The 18,724-nt window shown below is 31.0% G+C and overlaps 1 protein-coding gene and 1 long non-coding RNA gene across 6 annotated transcripts in view; one reads left to right on the forward strand and one right to left on the reverse strand.

The window, feature by feature from the left end:
• Positions 1-18,724, reverse strand: part of LOC140432305 (protein SERAC1) — an 85,575-nt gene that overhangs the window by 16,654 nt on the left and 50,197 nt on the right. The gene's annotated exons all lie outside the window — the stretch shown is intronic.
• LOC140440447 (uncharacterized) lies at positions 659-15,393 on the forward strand. The gene is made up of 2 exons (XR_011950849.1): positions 659-954; positions 15,217-15,393. It is a non-coding gene; the product is annotated as an uncharacterized lncRNA (long non-coding RNA).

Here is an 18,724-nt window from a genome sequence, read left to right on the forward strand (position 1 = left end):
GATTATTATTTGTTGGATGTCTGCTAATTCCGTTATTTTTGTATTTAGCTTCATTCCTAGATATGCCAAGTCTTTTTTGGCTTCAACATCGTCCTCTACTTCCTTTCTACATTAGTGTTTGCGATTTTAATATATTTATTTCTAGTCTAACCTCCTTGGCTAATTTTTTCAATTGTAAATGTATTTCTGTCGTCCTCTGCTCTGCAAGATATTATGTTAATATCACCATGAATGCAGATCCAGAAACTGGTTATTTTCTTGAATTTCTAGCAGAGCTTAAAAATGGGTTTTTTCAAAGTGATTCTACTTCTATAAATTTGCTTTAATCGGCCTCTTTTTCAGGATACTTGGTCTTTTAAATTTTGAAGGTATTTATAAGCTTCCCCTAATTAGTAATTTTGAACGTTGCGTTCCACTTTGTAGAAGACTATTTAAAACGGTGATAACAAGAAAATATTGTGTTAGCTTGAAGGGTCAGACGGGTCTGTCACCATATTCAAGTGTTCTAATTTTACAACTAGTTGTATAATTAGTTATAATCATCGTCTATTCCTATAGGGGACCTTTTCTAGTGTTGAGTAAATCATAGGAAAAAATTTATAGTGAAACTAATAAATGACTGAAAACTTAAGTATATTAATTAACATAAAATCACGTAACAAAAAAAAACTATAAAATTCTTCTTGATAAAATCAACAACAATAGGCAATTATCAACAGTGCTAAGGTATAAATAGAAACCGTTACAATGTTTTTATTGATTCCTGAATATACATGTAAATATGGTTTATAAAATAATAGTGACGGTGTGTTTTTTACTATCAGTACTCCTAATGATGGAGCCCACTGAAAGTTTTCGTATTTCGTATTTCCAAGACCATTCCAATGACAATAACTTAACGCGGAGCTGTACTTGCGTGTGGATAGCTTATTGCCCTGGAGAGAAAAATGAGCAGTGAGTATATAATAATGAAATATTATATATATATATATATATATATATATATATATATATATATATATATATATTGTTATGATGTGTTTTTTGTTTTGAATGATGAGCAATGAGTATTTTTAATAATATAGGGTTTTTATCGCGGTTCTCAAAGAATTAGCTTGTAAGTACTTTTTTAAATTATCTTTATTATAACTATTATGAAACACACATATATATCTAACCTAGCCAATGTAAATTTAAAATAAACTATCTTTAAATTGATACTCTTATAAAACTAATTAAATTCTATAGACAATCTAAAATTTAAACAAAACTATCTTCAAAATTGAAATTGTTATGACACTAACTAAATTATATTAACAAAATTTTGTACCTTTCTTTCACTGAATGCCTAAATGAACTGTTTTCCACTATATATATTCTAATCACCACTGAAAGTCTTTGTACTTCGGTTATCCTTGTTTTTGTGAAATTTCTTTTTTTAATTATCAGCTTCTACCAATTTAAGATATATTTTTCTTCACCAGCATTTATATACCACCAACCAAACCAGCAAACACCATTTATATTTATTCTTCTTTTCAATATACCAATATCCAATTATTATAAGTTGATTTATACTAATCTCCAACCATAATATAATTTAATTTCTTCCAATATACTTTTTTTAATCTTCAATAATTATTTGTGTATAATTATAAATGTGCATTAAATTATATGCATAATTTTTAATCTTCATTTAACTCACTATATTAAACAATTGGACTATCTCCAACTAACTTTCATATTTCTTATAAAACTGCTTGACTGATTTACTAAAACTGTGAACAATTGACTTCACTAATTAATTGTGTCTATCTTCTACTAACTTTCATAATAAACTGCTTGACTTCTAACTAAAAACTTCTAAAAACTGCCAAAAACTGCCATCTTGAATCCAAATCACGGGTATTTATATGTTTTTGGATTTTCTAGAACCATCTCGTAAGAGATCATGTTCCAATTTGTTCTATTTCATACTTGTATGAATTTTCTGGAACAAACCATTTCGCAAACATGGCCATCTCCGGAGATCCAGAGAATTCCATTCTTTTCTATTAATAATTTTGTTTACATTTAGGCTTTTCAGATCAGAATATATAATTAAATTAGTAACTTAACATTCTAATTTAATAAAATACACATTTCAAACAATATATTATTATAACCCACTTTATATTCGTAAATATTCTTAAACGTCACTTCAGAGTATAAATATCTGTCAATCTCCGAGAGTATTTTTGGTTGCCTAAGCACATGGCTCACTTATATATATTTACAATATTAAAATACAACTTTTTACAATTATTATATGCTAATTTATTAAAAATGCCCTCACATAAATATATTTTTATTAAATTCTCTAGTATATAACTTATTTAAAACAACCAAATATCTAATATTATGTAGTATATAACTTATAAATTATTTTCTATAAACCCTAATCGTCACAATACCCCAAAAATAATATTTAAAATAAATAATTTACTTATTATTTTTTTAAATATTAATTTTCTCATACCTTATTAAATTTAATAAATTAATAATTCAATTTTTTTTTATTATTTAAAGTGTGTTAAATACATCCCTGTTCGCTGTCTATGTCAAAACAGAGAACAACGGAGCACAGTTCGGCTATTCTATGGTCAAACTGTCATGTCAAATGGAGAGAATAAAATATAACCTTAATTAAAAATATAATGGATATTGTGTTCTGTTTATTTATAGACAAAATCTAGGAATTATTTCCATTCAAATTAACTTTCATCAATATAAATTGGTAAGTTTTTTTACTTTATTATATTAGAAAGACATATTTATAGCAATTATAGTATCAATTTTGTGTCTAACCCCAAATTATGATTTTTAGGGTACAAATTAATTTCCATATATACAAAATTCAACAAGTATGATGTCAAATTGATTCAAAATAATGAAATCTACCATCTACCATTTAACAAATCAAGTCTATTGAATAAAATGGATATATCATTAAGTTATTAGTGTTATTATATTTGTTTTAAAGGTATAGAAAATATTATTCAATCTCTTCATGATATTGAAAAATGTCGTTGATATGAAATATGCCTCTTAGTCTGTTCTCTGCATCTATTAACACATAACTATTTAGTCCATTCTGATTTTCAATTGTATATGGACCTTCAAACATTGGTTGTAATTTCTTACAACGGTTTTCTTTAACATTACTTTTTCTAAGTGAACGAATTAACACTTGGTCTCCTTTTTGAAATGTGATTGGTTTTTTTATATTTCGATTTTGTCTTCTGATATATTTTTCAGCTTTCCTCCTAATTCGGTTATTCACTTTCTGCATTACTTGTTCTAACATATCCTGATTATATTCACTAATCCACTTTCTGTTTCCTATATGGCCAAACATTAAATATTCTGGTACTTCCTCTGTATTCAAATTATGTGTATTATTTAAAAAATATTCTACTTGTGGTATATGTTGCTGCCAAGTTTCATGTTGGTTTTGGCACAGTATCCTTAAATATTTTATAACTTCTTTAATATATCTTTCTGCAGGATTTGCCTGAGGATGTCTGATACTTGTAAAATGAATGTTGATTCCCTTTTTCTCACAAAATGTCCGAAATTTTTGGTTGTTAAAATATGTAGCATTATCTATTATGCAATTTCTAAATGGTCCTATTTCTTCGAAAAATTGATTAATATATAATTTTAATGTTTTAACATTTGTTCTAGAGCAGGGATATAGTTTAATAAATTTTGTATATAAATCAACTATCACTAGTATATGCTTTTTTCCTGTTGGACTGAGAACTAAATTTGAAATAAAATCCATGGAAACTGTATTTAGTTTTTCATATACAACATTAGATTTATATGTGTTCTGGTTTTTGAAATTCTTTTCTTTGTTTAGTTGACATATTGGGCATTGGGTAGTAATTTCTTTTGCTATACTTATGTCATTCTTTGCAAAATAATTGTCCCTAAATAGCATCCATAGCTTTCTTGAACCAATATGCATATAATTGTTATGTAAATTTTTCAATATTTTCTTTGCTAAAGTTCTAGTTATTACATATACTTCTATGCCATTTATTATTTTATAATATACCCCATCTTTCCTAAGGACTTTTTGTTTTTCACTCAAATTGATCTGATCTCTTATAATTTCTTCTTTAGAATATAATCCAGTACTTTCTACTAATTGATTTAATCCAATTTTTATTGTTCGCTGCCCTTTTTGTGGTGTATTTTCTAACCTTGATAAAGCATCTGCCACTATATTGGATTTTCCAGAAATGTATTTGATTTCAAAGCAGTATTCACTAAGTATTAGACTCCACCGATGTATTCTACTGTTTCCATATTTGTTATTTAATATAGACGTTAAAGCTTGGTGATCTGTTTCTATAGTAAATTCATTACCCAATAAATAAAATCTTAATTTTGTGACACAGTGTATTATACTTGCTAGTTCTAATTCTGAAACTGAGTAACCCTTTTCATGTGGCTTTGTTATTCTTGAAATGAATTGTATTGGGTATTCGACCCCATCATGTATTTGTAATAATACCCCTGATAATCTCTCTATTGATGCATCTGTTCTTAATATGAATGGCTGTGTATAGTCAGGATAGTATATTTTCAAATTTGACAGAAAAATGTTTTTAATTTCTTGGAATGCTAGTTCTCTTCTCTGATCCCATCTCCATTTTACACCTTTTCTCAGTAGTTCAAGTAATGGAATTTCTTTTATACTTAGATCTGGTATCATCCTTTTATAATAATTAATTATTCCAATAAATCCTCTTAAAGTTCTTAAATTGTGTGGTGTTTTATATTCCTGAATGACTTGTGTCCGTTCTGGATCCATTTCGATTCCCTTAGTGTTAAGTTTATAACCTAGATATATGACTTCTTTTTGAAAAAATGTACATTTTTCTTGATTTATTTTTAGTCCAACTTTGTCTAATCTATTTATTATAATTTTTAGGTGTTTCTCATGATCTTCAGCCGTTTTAGAAAAAATTAATATATCATCAATGTAGTGAATTACAAAATGTTCATATTGATCCAAAATATCATGAAGACATCTACATAGAGCACTGCAAGATGATTGAAGTCCAAATGGTACTACTTTGAATTGATATACTACTCCATCTATCTGAAATCCTGTATACTGTCTACTTTTTCTTTCTAGAGGTATTAACCAGAAACTATGCTGTAAATCGATTTTAGTGAAAAATGACATTCCTGTAATTCTTCCTAATATTCCATCTATACTCATTGGTGCTTCAAATTGCTTTTCAGTAATCTTGTTAATATTCCTTGCATCCAAACATAACCTGATTTCACCTGATCTTTTTCGTACTACTACTATGGGGTTAATAAAACGTGTGTCTGCCTTCTCAATGATCCCATCTTCTAACATATTATTAATTGTTTTGTTTACTTCTTCTCTGTATTTATATGGTATTGGGTATGATTTTGTTTTAAAATCTTTTTCTTCTTTAACTTTTATACTATGGATATAATTTTGTGCAATTCTATTTTCTTTATTGACAAGTCCCTTGTGTTGCTGCAATATGGAAATGACTATTGATTTATATTCTTCAGGGCAATTTAAAACTTTCATCATATCTTCTTCTTTACAAATAAAATTATTCTTCATTATGTACTCATTATTCCTTGCTTCCAATTTTACGCACTCCGCCTCGTAGGCATCCATCTGCTTAAAATTTCCATTCCTTAAATATTCACTACAATAATTATTCTTTACATTCTTTTGGGACATTTCCCTATCATCAAAATACATTTCTTCTTCATAAACATCATTATTTTCTTTTAATAATATCCTATCAACTCTTATTCCTTCTTCTACCTCATCTTTCTGCATAAATTTAATTATTTGCCCTTCCAAAGTTACCATTTTTTCTTCAAAATCTATCTTTACTTTCTTCTTTTCCAATTCATCATTTCCCATTAATATATCAACACATAAATCCTTGACAATAAATCCTTGCATATTAATTTCTTTATTAAGAATATTAATTTTAAAATTGGCTAGTTTATCAATTTCACCCAACTTCTTATTATTTGCACCAACAATTTTAATTTTTGGAATCTTTATTATATCTGATAGTTTTAATGTATTAAAAATAAAATTCTCCGAGACTAAAGTACTTTCTGAACCAGTATCTATCATAATTTTAATCATTTTATTTTTGGCCAAAGCATTTATATAAATTAAATTAATAGATTCAATAATTTTATCTTCATCTAAAGAAATAAATTCAGAAGGTTTTTCATAATAGCAATGGCCTAACTTGTAATTCAGAAAGTTTACTGCACAAAATTTTGATTATTAGAATTGTCAGATTGTATCTGACCACTTGGATCTGATGTACTATGTCTTTCCCTACTATGACTTCTACTCACATTTTCCTGCCTTGTACTACTTCGTTCCCTGTCTTCGCAGCTTCTATTCCTTCGAACACAATTTACCTGTCTGTTATAGTTAGGTCGCTCTGTATTTCTTCTATTATTAAAATCTTGTCTATTATTATTAGTACTGTTATTAAAATGTTGTCTATTATAATTACTGTTATTATTATTAAAATTTTGTAAATTATTACCATATCTATTATATGATTGTCTATATTGTTGATTATCATTTTTATTATATTGAAAGTTATTATTGTTTTTTCTGTTGTTATTATTACTTGTCATATTGCCTCTTTGTATTCTTTGAATAAAATTAATAAAACTATCTATTGTTTGAATATTTTGTACAGTTACGGTTTGCACAACATCAGCATCAAAATGTCTAGATACATTTAAGACTGTTTCATCCTCTCTAAGTGGTGGTTCTAAATATTTTGCAACTGTTATCAATTTTAATGCATAATCTACCATATTTGATTTTAAATTTTGATTATACTTTCCAAAATATAGAATTTCTCTAAACTTTGCTTGCTCTAATTCACCCCAATAATAATTTAAAAATTTATTTTCAAATGTTTGAAAGTTATCTAAATCATTTTCAATACTAGCAAACCAAGTTGCTGCATTGTCATTTAATGTCATTCTAATATAATCTTTAATATCATTAATATTATTCACAAATCTTAATTTATGTTTTAAACTATTTATGTATACTCTAGGATGCAAATTTTTTATATTACCAGAGAATTTAATCCCAGTCTCATTTGTTAAATTTAAGTAAGGTCTCCCTATGTCTCTCATTTGTGAAATATCATCTATTCTCTGTTCCACATTTCTTATTTGATTACTATTTATTTGGATATTTTGTTGTATATCGTCTAATTTTTCTTCTGTGTTTCTCCTGTCTTCGTTAATTTTTACTTCTAAGTTACATTTCTGTAACTCTATTTTCTGTTCTATATCTATTTTATTATCTTGAATAATCCTCTTTACTTCTGTCCTCTCATTGTCTATCCTTTTCTTGTAGTCATTCCGTATACTTTTTATTTCATTTGCTACTTTTTTCTCTGCAGCTTCAAGTTTTTTATCCATTTGTTTTTCCATTTGTTTTACAATTTTATTATTATTATCTTCTATTTTCTTTTCTAATTTTCTATAATTCTCTTCCAATTTCTGTTCCATTTTTTTCATGTCTTCTTTGACTTCTTGTGAATTCTGTTCCATTTTTTGTTCTATTTTTTTCATGTCTTCTTTGACTTCTTTTGAATTCTCTTCCAATTTTTTTATGTCTTCTTTGACTTCTTTTGAATTCTCTTCCAATTTTTTTATGTCTTCTTTGATTTCTTTTGAATTCTCTTCTATTGTCTTGTTCATCTGCATCATTAATGACATCAAAGCTGCCATATTGACATTTTCCTCTCTTTCTGGATTCATTTCTGCAGTATCTTGTGGAACTTGAACTAAACTCTCCTCTTGTATAGGTTGTGTTTCTACTTCCACATCTTCTTCATTCTTTTTGCTTCTTGTACCTTTCTTTCCTTGAGACATTTTGAGACTTTACTTGTTCAAATATAATTAATAATAAAATCTATTATTTTTCCTTTCTACTGATAATTAATTTAATTATATGAGAGCACTTATCTTCCCAAACTAATTCTTTTAAATAGAGAGCCCCACGTTGGGCGCCAAATTGTTATGATGTGTTTTTTGTTTTGAATGATGAGCAATGAGTATTTTTAATAATATAGGGTTTTTATCGCGGTTCTCAAAGAATTAGCTTGTAAGTACTTTTTTAAATTATCTTTATTATAACTATTATGAAACACACATATATATCTAACCTAGCCAATGTAAATTTAAAATAAACTATCTTTAAATTGATACTCTTATAAAACTAATTAAATTCTATAGACAATCTAAAATTTAAACAAAACTATCTTCAAAATTGAAATTGTTATGACACTAACTAAATTATATTAACAAAATTTTGTACCTTTCTTTCACTGAATGCCTAAATGAACTGTTTTCCACTATATATATTCTAATCACCACTGAAAGTCTTTGTACTTCGGTTATCCTTGTTTTTGTGAAATTTCTTTTTTTAATTATCAGCTTCTACCAATTTAAGATATATTTTTCTTCACCAGCATTTATATACCACCAACCAAACCAGCAAACACCATTTATATTTATTCTTCTTTTCAATATACCAATATCCAATTATTATAAGTTGATTTATACTAATCTCCAACCATAATATAATTTAATTTCTTCCAATATACTTTTTTTAATCTTCAATAATTATTTGTGTATAATTATAAATGTGCATTAAATTATATGCATAATTTTTAATCTTCATTTAACTCACTATATTAAACAATTGGACTATCTCCAACTAACTTTCATATTTCTTATAAAACTGCTTGACTGATTTACTAAAACTGTGAACAATTGACTTCACTAATTAATTGTGTCTATCTTCTACTAACTTTCATAATAAACTGCTTGACTTCTAACTAAAAACTTCTAAAAACTGCCAAAAACTGCCATCTTGAATCCAAATCACGGGTATTTATATGTTTTTGGATTTTCTAGAACCATCTCGTAAGAGATCATGTTCCAATTTGTTCTATTTCATACTTGTATGAATTTTCTGGAACAAACCATTTCGCAAACATGGCCATCTCCGGAGATCCAGAGAATTCCATTCTTTTCTATTAATAATTTTGTTTACATTTAGGCTTTTCAGATCAGAATATATAATTAAATTAGTAACTTAACATTCTAATTTAATAAAATACACATTTCAAACAATATATTATTATAACCCACTTTATATTCGTAAATATTCTTAAACGTCACTTCAGAGTATAAATATCTGTCAATCTCCGAGAGTATTTTTGGTTGCCTAAGCACATGGCTCACTTATATATATTTACAATATTAAAATACAACTTTTTACAATTATTATATGCTAATTTATTAAAAATGCCCTCACATAAATATATTTTTATTAAATTCTCTAGTATATAACTTATTTAAAACAACCAAATATCTAATATTATGTAGTATATAACTTATAAATTATTTTCTATAAACCCTAATCGTCACAATATATATATATATATATATATATATATATATATATATATATATATATATATATATATATATATATATATATATAAGTTCTATTTTGGGGTTGCAGTCATTAATAGGGCAGGAAAGTGAAACTCTTTGTTTTTTATCAAGCTTTCGCAAAATTTATTTGCTTCTTCAGGATATGCTAAAATATGGTATCAGTAAATACAATGAAATTGAAATTAAATAGCATTGTATAAAACTAGTATAAAAACTTACAACATGAGGTTAATCCATTAAATTTTCAAATTTACAAAACATTAAAACTTAAATTATTAAAATTATCTAGTTATGTAAGTACAATATTTTAATTTTATTTAATTTTGTACAAATTCATTATGACATTGATTATGTTGATGTTTGATTTATGTCAGAAAGACACTCGTTTCTGTTTATTATATTTTTTGTTGTTGATAACTAGCCCTTGATTGTTATTATGTATTATTATTATTTATCCAGATTTAGCCATACGGCTCACACTCCCTCTAAGGGGAAAATTCACTCATCCCAGATACCTACGGTATCAAAAGGATTGAGCTCTGGTGGGACTCTTTCCATGTTATCGAGTCCTAGGTGACTTGGTATGTCGGTGTATCTCCCAAAAATTTTCGTACGCATCTGGACGTCGAAAGTAACACAGCTTTCTGCATAATCTTATATAGATGTTCGTTTAGACCCAGCTTTTTTATGTTTTCTAGGAGGCTCTTCGGGATGACTCCAGTGGTAGAAAGAATAATGGGTATCGTCTGGGTACTTTCCATTCTCCATTGTCTCCTGATTTGTATTTCTAGATCTCTGTACTTGGCGATCTTTTCGTTGTATTTAACACGTAAATTATTGGTGTTGGGTATCGCCACATCAATAAGTGTTGTTTGCCTAGTAATTTTATTAACTAGTATGAGATCGGGTCTATTATGGGCCACTGGTTGGTCTGTAAGCACAGTGCGGTCCCAGTATAGCTTGTAGTTGTCATTTTCAAGCATTCTATCAGGGACGTATTGATAATAAGGAAGATGGTCGGTTTGGAGAAGTCCCAGTTTGTCAGCTAGTTCTTGGTGGATAATCTTTCCTACTGAGTCATGGCGTTCTTTATAATCAGTACCGACAAATGCCTGGCAGCCACCGGTAAGATGTTGGATGGTTTCTTGGGCTTGGCATCCATATCGGCATTTGTCATTTTGGACTTGAGGATCTTTAACAATATATTTCAGGTAATTTTTAGTTGGAATAACCTGATCCTGAATGGCAAGTAGGAAACCCTCAGTCTCGGGAAACATCTTTCCTGATGTCAACCAATAGTTCGACGCTGTATTGTCGACATATTCTTGGCTGATCTCATTGAGATGTCGCCCATGCAGAGGTTTACTCATCCAGGTGCGCATTTTGTCTTGTTTAGTCAGGTGGTTTATGCACATTTCTTGTTCCCTCAGTTTAAGCGGCGTCGTATCATCTACTGCGCAAATTGCTCGATGTAAAGTAGATGTCTCAGCCTGTACCTGAAAATAAGTTCTTAAATTAGCAATTTGTTTATCCAATTGCTCACCTATATCCATAAGTCCTCTTCCCCCTTGATACCGCGGTAATGTTGTTCTCTCTACTGCACTGCGTGGGTGATGTTTTTGCGCCTTTGTGAGAAGTGTTCTTACTTTCCGCTGAAGACCCTCTATATCTGTTTTTGACCACTTTATAATACCAAATGAGTAGCTCAGCGCGGAACAGGCGTACGTATTTAATGCCTTAAACAAATTTTTACTATTAAGATATGACCGATTTAGTTGTCTTACTCTTCGTACGAACTCCGAAGTTAGTTCAGTTTTCATTTGTTTATGGTCAATTTTCCGCGCTTGTTTTACTCCGAGATATTTGTACATATCATTTTCACCCATTGCCTCGATGTTTTGGCCATCTTGCATATCGAAACCTCCGGGCTGAATCTTTCCTCTGACTATATTTAGTATACGGCACTTGTCTAGTCCAAAATTCATACTGATATCATTTGAGAAATTTTCTACAGTTTTTAGCATCTCATCTAGGTGGTTTCGAGTGGAAGCCATTAATTTTAAATCATCCATATACAGCAGATGATTAAGCTTCGCTACAACAGTGTTGTTATTTTTGATGCTAAAACCTGAGTCAGTAGAGTTCAGCAGCTGAGATAGTGGGTTCATTGCTAGGCAGAACCAAAGTGGACTCAACGAGTCCCCCTGGAAAAGCCCCCGATTAATAGGGATATTTTCAGTTTCGATATTAATTTCACCCGGTAGTTGAAGGTGAATTTTAGTCTTCCACTCTGCCATTATATTCTTCAAAAAGGTCACGAGATTATCATCGACTTTATATATTTTCAATATATCTATAAGCCATTCATGCGGCACTGAATCAAAAGCCTTCTTGTAGTCAATGAAGGCAGTAAAAAGGTTTCTTTTTTTGGTGTATGCCTGGTTAGAAATGACTGAGTCGATAATAAGTTGTTCTTTGCAGCCCATGGAGCCCTTAGCGCATCCTTTCTGTTGAGGCTCTATGATATTGTTCAGAGCACAATGTTGGTAGATACGCCGGGCCACACAGGATGTGACCAATTTGTACAAAGTTGGAAGACAAGTAATTGGGCGGTACTTTGCTGGATCTTGGGTATTACTTTGATCCTTCGGTATTAGATAAGTGGTTCCCTGAGTAAGAAATGATGGTATTTCCTGTGAATTAGAAATAATATTATTAATAAATACTGTTAAAAGCTCATGAACACTCCAAAACTTCTTTAGCCAGAAGTTTTGAACTCCGTCTGGTCCAGGAGATTTCCAGTTATGAAGCTCTTTGATAATGTTCGAGACTTCTTCAGTGGTGAAAGGTTCATAAGGAATATTACTGTAGTGTTGACAGTTGTTCGTCGTTTGTTCAATCCATCCAGCATTGTTATTATGAGTAGCTGGCGTCGAAAGTTGGTTTCCCCAAAACTCATGAATTTCTTCTTGGCTTGAGTAGGATTTATTATTTGCATTTTCTACAGTGGAATTAAGTTTCCTATAGAAAGCCTTCTCTGCTTGCTCAAAAAGTATGTTGTCGCATGTCCGGTGGTTACTAACCTTGTGCCTCCTCAGGCGGCCTGAGTAAACAGATAGTTTTTGTTTTAATGTGTCCAGGCATTGTTGAGGTGTGTTGTTTTCTGGATCATGTCGTGAGTGTCTTAGAGTGTTAAACAATATTTCTTCAGCTCTTTTGATGATTTTTCTACTTCTTACTCCTCTTATGTATTCTGTTATTTGTCCAATGTCCCTACGCAGTAATTCAATCTTCCCCAGCAGTCGTTTTTCCCAGGGTGCTATTCTGTTACCAGTCCTTCCGATGTTGGTACCCCGTCGTGTTCTGATCTTAATGCCCATAACATTAGCAATTGCTGTTGCTGCACAGTAAATCAGCATATGCAAATATTCTAATGTGTGGGCTTCTGTGATATAATTGGGTAGGACTTCAGTATTCACAATTTGTAACAGCGCTCCTAGTTTCTTAGAAGAGTTTATTTTTGGTAGCGGTTGTCTGCTAAGTGGGTTTGTTTCACTAAACTCTTGTACAGCGCGTGCCATCTCGTTTACCAGACTATCGTGCAACTCGTTATTGTCCTGCTGTGTATTATTAGGTTGAGTTTCTTGTACGAGAAGCTCAGGAATCTGCTCGTTGGGGACTTCATTAGGGACTTGGTCTGCAACTTGCTCTTGGTTATGGATCTCCTGTTCAATTTCGCTTCTGATAATGTCGCGTCTAGTCTCTGGGATAAGATTGTTTCTTAAAATTACCCGGTATTGGTCTGCTACTCTTTGTTCAGATACTTGAATTTCTGGGTATTCCCTGCAAAATTCGGCATACAGTTGTTGTCGATAGCCGATCGTTTCTTGACCGAGGTTTGTCACCTTATAATAAAAGCGCAAAATATTTTCGTTTATGGACACAGTCCATTTCATGCGCTGCCTCGGTCGTCCCGCTTGAGTGAGCGCCGGCTGATGTTCCAGCGCAGCACCTTCAGCGGGTGGAGCTCTTGTTGTTGTTTGGCTCATTTGTGGTTCTTCTTGTTGTTGTTGTTATTATTTATTATTATTATTATTATTATTATTAAAATTTAATAGATTAACCTCATGTTGTAAGTTTTTATACTAGATTTAAACAATGCTATTTAATTTCAATTTCATTGTATTTACTGATACCATATTTTAGCATATCCTGAAGAAGCAAATAAATTTTGCGAAAGCTTGATCAAGAACAAAGAGTTTCACTTTCCTGCCCTATTAATGACTGCAACCCCAAAATAAAACTTTATTTTACATAACGTGTCAGTCAATAATACCTAACTACTTTATATATATATATATATATATATATATATATATATATATATATATATATATATATATAGATATATATATATATATATATATTATTTTAACCACTCTGGTCGTCTCCAGTCTACTTATGTGATTATTCCATTCTATTTTTTTTTGTCTAGCATTGACACGTTTATACCATGTATATTACATTGTCTTCCGATGACTGCTCTTTCGGTCCCTAGACGTATTTCTTAGTATTCTCTGCATCGTTTCCTTTGTGTTGTGTTGCTGTGTCAAGTCTTGTTTCTAACCTAACCTAATTTTTAATAAATATGAAATATAAGAAATAAAAAAATATTGGGTGCGTTCAGAGGACCTCAGCAGCTGACTTTGAGCACAAAGCTCTAAGTGGCTATAACCAGCGGCTTACATCCAGCAGACAAAAACCGTCTGATCGGATTTGTCTCAACATTTCAAACGTTTGACATTTTAACAAATCTAACCTCAATATTTACATAAATATTTCTATACATAAATATTTTCGTTCGATACAAAACTGTTCTAATTAATAATAATAATAAACTTCCATTATTCCTTTGAAAATCCATTTTTTAGATCTATCGAAATTTTTAATCAAAAAATTAAAACTCATTATTCCGTACCACGTAAGCCCAAGCAACCGCTGAGTTCATCCAGCGGAAATAAAAGTACGCTTATCAAATTTAACAACAGCTGACTTCCAGCGACTTGCGCTGGAGGTGTCTAAACGCTACCGCTTAGTCAGCTGTCCAGCCGCTGAGGTCGTTTGAACGCACCCATTATGATCTGCTTTCGTTCACAGAGTCACTTAATTTTTATTAAAATTAAATAACAATGTTAAAGCCCGTTGTTTAAAACTCGTGTTGTATACGTTATAGTCATTAGTATCACATATAAAAAGCGGTAATCTATAATAATAACAAGTTATAAGCAAATTCTAACTACAACACAATACGAAAAATGCCAGCAAATTTTGTACTTTAGCATATCCAAATAATTCGACATGTTCAACTGTGTCTGTTTTTTTGGATTCTAATGTTTGAGTCTTGAGAGGTTACCCCCTTTTCACTCTTCATGTCTGAACGTTGGAGTACAGAAAAGCTGCTCACGTATAGGTGATATCGGGAAAATCAAGTAAAGCTTTCAATTTAATTGAGACGAAATGAGTTCTTATATAATTTATTTTAACACTTTATTTAATTTATATTTACCCTTTTTATATTTACTAAATTTTTTATTTTTACATTTATCCTGCAATTTACTAAATTTTTTGTATCAATTTCAGCGAGCTATGCATGGAATCAGCATTTGTGTGTTGTTACGATCCATTTGATAATAATAATCATTGGAGACGTGGTGAAGCCGGTAGAGCTCCCTTGTTACTCAAGTGAAGATCAAAATGTTAACAAAAAAGTATAATTTGTAATCTCTTTTAAAGTAAAAATAAAATAAGTGGAACATACGTATAATTTATTGCAGATAATATTAATATGGAAAATGCTATTTATATTAGCTTAAGATTAAAATAACTATGTCACAAAGAATAACATAAGAAACATAAAGTAATAGAATAAGGTAATAAAGAAGGAAAACGTTCTGTGATCAATTACTAGTAGGAGAGATAATTAGATCTCTTAGAAGTGGATTTTAATTATTTTTGGAAAGACGGCTTTCCAAAATATAAGGTCAAAAATGTAATAAAAAGTTGGTGAATCCTATTAGTTTGCCATTTTTATCAATCAATCAAGTGTCCACACTAACAATGCCAAGGAGATGACGAACTGACCTAGACCGTAAAAGTCTTAAAAAAACTAACGAGATACAGAAAATGATAGTAGTATTAGCATGTCAGAATTGCGTTCTAAAATGACAAAAAATGAAGTTCATACGCTTAGAACTGAACGAGTTCGAGCACATCGAACACAATCCAATGTCAACTATCCCACAGAGTTTTTGAATTGATTGTAATTTCTTGGACTCCCACTTTACAATTTGTAATGAAAAGTAGGATCAGTAGTCATTATGCTGCGTAACATGAATCAACCTCGACTGTGCAATGGAACGAGACTGACTGAAAAAGTTGATAAATAATGTCATCGAGGCAACGATCCATTAAGAAAAATGCAAAGGATTGGAGTTCTTGATCCCGCGTATACCGATGATTCCGACGGACTCACCACTAATTACTAAAATACTGTGGAGTAGCAATGGCAGAAGAATTAACAACATTAATTAATAAAATTATAAAACACAATAAAATATCGGAAGAATGGAGAACGAGCGAACTAATTCTACTATTCAAAAAAGGACATAAAAATAGTCAGAAAACGACAGAGGTATAAACTTGTTAAATACTACGCTAAAACTTACAGTACAATTTTACATGTGCTAATAAATCAGAGGATAAGTTAAGCAGATGAACAACAGGGTTTTCGTAGTGGAGGATCATGTACAGATGCAATATTCGTTATAAAGCAAATTACTGAGAAATCACTAGAGTATAATAGACCAGCATTTCTGTGCTGATTGACCTAAAGAAAGCGTTTGACAGAGTCTCAAAGATGTAATCCATGTTCTCTATAATATAGAAGTTCCCCTAAATATTATAAAATCTATCGAAAACATCTACCAAACAACAAAATGGAAGTCAGAATAGACGGACAACTTACAGAACCTATAGAAATAGGGAGCGAAATAAGACAATGGAATTCACTGAGCCAAATGCTCTTCAATTTGATCATGGATGAAATCATCAAAAGCGTTAACAAAGGAAGAGGATACAGAATGGGAAAGAAATAAAAATAATCTGTTACGCAGACGACGCAATATTGATAGCCCAAGATGAAGATAGTCTGCAAAGATTGGTCCATATATTTAACATAAGAGCAAAAGAATTTAATATGACAATCTCATCTCAGAAAACTAAAACAAACTAAGTAGTCAGCAAAGACCCAACCAGATGTAAAATAGAAACTGATGGCATCAGTATTGAACAAGTAATGGAAATAAAATACCTGGGAATTACACTGTGGAGTTTTGCGCTTAACATCCTATTACAAAAATGCCGTGACCAAAGAAAAGATGTATTTGCATGTTTCGTGAACTTCGAAAAGGCATTCGATAAAATACAGCATGTAAAATTAATGCAGATACTGAAAAATATCGGAATATATGACAAGGATATTCGTGTCATTAAGAATTTGTACTGGAATCAAACTGCTATCGTAAAAGTTGGAGATAACTACACCGATGAAATCTCCATACAACGAGGAGTCAGACAAGGTTGCATTTTGTCGCCAACGTTGTTTAATGTTTACTCGGACCAGTTATTTAAAAAGGTACTTGAGAGACAACCATATGGAATAAAAATCCACGGGGAACTACTTAATGCGATTAGATATGCAGACGATACAGTAATTCTTTCAGATAATATTGAAGGTATCCAAATTCTGCTTGATCGTATTCACGAGGTAGGAGAGGAAATGGGCATAAAAATAAACTCAAACAAAACCAAATTTTTAGTGTTTAGTCGTGACCCACATCCCGATGCAAAGCTTCAATTAAACGAAGTCCAAGTTGAGAGAGTCGACAAAATGACATATTTGGGAACTGTGATAACGGACCAAGTATATCCAGACATAGAAATAAAACGTAGAATAGCAATGACTAAAACTACTTTTATGAAAATGAAGTCATTTCTTTGCAATAATCATCTCAGTTTAGAACTAAGACAAAGAATGGTTAATTGTTATGTTTGGTCCGTACGTTTGTATAGTGCAGAAGTGTGGACGCTAAAAGTATCGATCATGAACAAAATTGAAGCATTGGAAATGTGGGTTCATAGACGAATGCTGAAGATACCTTGGAAAAGCAAGGAAAACTAATGAAGAAGTACTAAGGAGCGTCAACAAAGATAGAGAACTGCTAAAGACCGTTAAACATCGAAAAATGTCTTATCTGGGACATATAGTAAGGGGAAGTCGATATAAAATATTACAACTGATCCTTAAAGGTAAAATAGAGGGCGGTAGAGGTGTAGGGAGAAACCAAGTTTCTTGGTTAAAAAACATTCGTGAATGAACACAGATAACAAATGCAGGACAATTATTCCATATTGCAGAAGATCGAGAAGCCTTCGCAATGGTGATCGCCAACGTCGGATAATTCTGATATGGCACACGAAGAAGAAGAAGAAGAAGCTATGGAGACTTGGACAAAGAAGTGAGAGATCAAGTACAAAAAGCAAATAAACTGACAGGATGCCTTAATAATACTATATGGCGAAAGAGACACATTAACACTGAGATGAAGTCAAGAATTTATAAAGCAAGTGTAAGAGCAATAATGACATATGCCTCAGAAACAAGACCCGACACAGCCACAATGCAAAGGCTACTGGAAACTGCAGAGATGAGAGTACTGAAAAGAATTACAGGAACTACGTTGAGAGATCGAAAGAGAAGTGAAGACATTAGAAGAAAATATAACGTACACTGTATAAATGAATGGACACAAAATAGAAAAAAAGAATGGAATAAGCACATAAGCAGAATGGAGGAGACCCGTGTCGTCAAAATGACAAGAGATAAGTCACCAATCGGCAGAAGAAGTATCGGACGACCACGCAAAAGATGAAGTGACAACCTTCCATAGAGGTATTAATCCACCAATGAACAAGCAGAATAGCTTATATAGAGGAGGAAAAAGAAGAAAGCATTAAATTGATTAAAAAATTTTTCATACGGAATTTTTTTGAGTTTTCTTTCTTCTTTCTTTCTTCTTTTTTGTTCGTC

The sequence above is a fragment of the Diabrotica undecimpunctata genome, chromosome 1 (genome assembly GCF_040954645.1).
Source record: "Diabrotica undecimpunctata isolate CICGRU chromosome 1, icDiaUnde3, whole genome shotgun sequence".
NCBI lineage: Eukaryota > Metazoa > Arthropoda > Insecta > Coleoptera > Chrysomelidae > Diabrotica > Diabrotica undecimpunctata.